The sequence below is a fragment of the Penaeus monodon genome, chromosome 29 (genome assembly GCF_015228065.2).
Source record: "Penaeus monodon isolate SGIC_2016 chromosome 29, NSTDA_Pmon_1, whole genome shotgun sequence".
Taxonomy (NCBI): domain Eukaryota; kingdom Metazoa; phylum Arthropoda; class Malacostraca; order Decapoda; family Penaeidae; genus Penaeus; species Penaeus monodon.
The window spans coordinates 23,406,200-23,408,923 of NC_051414.1; the positions used below are offsets into that span (position 1 = coordinate 23,406,200).

General features: G+C 32.1%; 1 long non-coding RNA gene across 1 annotated transcript; it reads right to left on the reverse strand.

The window, feature by feature from the left end:
* Window positions 1-132: 132 nt before the first annotated feature.
* Window positions 133-933, reverse strand: LOC119591656. The gene is made up of 3 exons (XR_005230369.1): window positions 818-933; window positions 457-657; window positions 133-351 (listed from the first exon to the last, which is right to left on the reverse strand). It is a non-coding gene; the product is annotated as an uncharacterized LOC119591656 (long non-coding RNA).
* Window positions 934-2,724: the final 1,791 nt, after the last annotated feature.

Here is a 2,724-nt window from a genome sequence, read left to right on the forward strand (position 1 = left end):
AAGAAAAGAAAAAATGTTACAAAAATGGTATATTTTTCTCACTTCAAGCAAGTTCTTAAACACACACAAACACAGCTTTTTTTTCTTACTGTACTGTTTTCTAATGACTCCTGAGAATGAAACAAATAAACATATAATGTATATGACTTTATTTACAATCATCTATAACAAAAATCTATTTCACTGTATAAATATTTACAGATTTCTATTTAGAAACAGCACAACCAGAGTTATACATTTGTGTGATATTCTTCATCCTCGCTGTCATCAGAGTCACTATTTGATGCATCTAATTCTTCTCTTATCATCTCACTAAAAACTTTATATTCTTCCTCAGATAATTTGGCAACTCTGGAAAAAAAAAAAATATTTGGTTTTTTTTTGGGGAAAAACTATAGCCTTGATATTTGTATTCCAAACGGGCTTTTGCCTCTTAAAAACCCACAAGGCACTCACTTATTTGCAAAAAATCTGTTTGAAGTATCAGTGATATCTGACAAGGATGGGTTTCTCCTGTGGCTCATTTTATCTCGCAGCAAGTTGGGGTTTCACATAGAGACCTGCCCTGCTTAGGAACAAGTGCCGAGTTTTGATGTGCATAAGAGACTTCTCTAAGGCCTGACTAGCAGATATCTGTGGCTGCTCTAGTCCCATTTCCTTAAGAATAGAAAAGGAGGTATTATTATCAATAACACAGCTATTTTTGTAGTCAGTAAATGTACAGGTTATTATATTAAACTGCAGAAAAATAAAACAATAACTTGCAAATCAACTAGCAGCAACATTTGGTTAAGAGGCAAAAAGTAATCATACATACTGTGTGAATGTACATCATCTTATCTGAAACATCTTGCCAATCATCACAAAGAATGTTTGGGTTATTTCTAATCAATGGCCTTGATTCTGTTGGGGCAAAAAATGTATTTTAAAATGAACGCTTCGGTTTTTCTTGGGGGCTAAATAGAGGATGGATCCTGGAAAGAAACATTATTGTAATACAAATTTTGACTTTGTGAAATGATAACCATATTTTACTACAATAAAATTTTAACCCTTGACAGGGAAACATTTAGATTTTTGAACCCCTTCCATTTCCCCCAATTTACAAAAAATAAAGAATACTTTTGTTTTTGCTATAAAAATACAATTTTATTTTTGTAACACACAAATAATATTTTTACGTAAAGAAATGTACTTTTTGGGTTTCAATTTTAAATTCTCCACAATTTCAAAAAAAAATAATCTTTTTGTTTTCAAAAAAAATACAAAATTTTTTGGTCCCAAAATAATATTTTACTGTAAAAGAAAAAGTACTTTTGGTTCAATTTAAGACTTTTTTTTTAATATAAAATTTTTTTTATTTGAATTAAATTTTATAAAATATTATTGCACAAACCCTTATTTTAGACAAAAAATTGACTCTGCATATAATTATGAAAATATATGGAAGTAATAGTTCTGAAAGCAAATTTCCTCTGGGTGGTTTTCAGGACTTTTCTTTCCCAAAGGGTTTTTGCTCAATGAGGAGAAGTCCCTCACCCTTGATGGTGTTGTTGGTAGTTCTGGGTACTTTCAATATTTTTTTAAAAGTTAAAGCTTTTAATTCCATTTTCTACAAAAAACTTTTACAATCCTTTCCTTTTTCTGCTGGGGAGTTCAGGATTAGGGGTTCACCCTGACGCAATGTTTTTGCTTTTATACCTAAAACTAAAAAACAGTTGGTAATAATTTAAACTGTCTTTTGGAAACCTGTTTAACCCCCTTTTTCTGTAATCTCTGGATATGACAGAGCTCCTTGCTTTTAATCTAATCATTGTTTGTATAAACTCAAAATCAGCAATATCCAGTTTTTTCCCGTCCATTTTTATTGTGTAACCTATCATCACATGATAAGAAAGGGGGTGAAAAATAAAGCCTCGTTTGAAAACGGCTGCCCCAGCGAGTTTTCAGAAGTTTATTTTCCCTTTTGAAATTTGAAAGTAGACAGAATGGTCTAGTAATTTTATCAAAAAACATTATCTTTTCTTCAAAACGCTAGTATTATCGGGCATTGATATCCCCATGCAGAAAAAAAACGTTTTTTTAATTTTCTACTAAAACATTTACTTGCAACTGAATAGATGAAATATTTAATTACTCATTATGGGATTATGCCATATGCCCACGAAAATTTAAAAAATAACCAATACTCTATTTTTTCACCCTACGAATAACGCGTGAATATAACCATTTCACCAAAGATAGTGAACGACAAGCACTATACACAAGACCTTTTAAAAACCGCGGGGCCGTTTTCTCAGCTATAAATTAAACAAACGTCGGGGGTAACGGCCCCCGTATAAATTTTTGAAAAAAAAAAAGAATTTATAATTTTTCCTTTGGATGTTAACGGTTTTAATTTTCTGTAAAGTTAAGGGGACAATAGTGCCCAACGAATTTAAACAAAATTTTCCTTAAATTTCTATCGGCGACTTTCACAAGGCCAAATTAGCAACTGTCTGCTTTCCTTGCTGATTTAAAATATGAAAGGGGTGATTCAAACAATGACAAAAATTTTTCTATAATTTCTTCCCCCGGGGGGGGGGGGGTGCAGTATTTGATAAGAACATTATTACCGCAAACTATAATAGTGCAAGTACAGTCAGTCCTCGGTGATAGATGGGCTGAAAACGCAAGGGCAATACAGTTGTTACCTAGCACCCTTTTGAGTGCTGCTATACAACT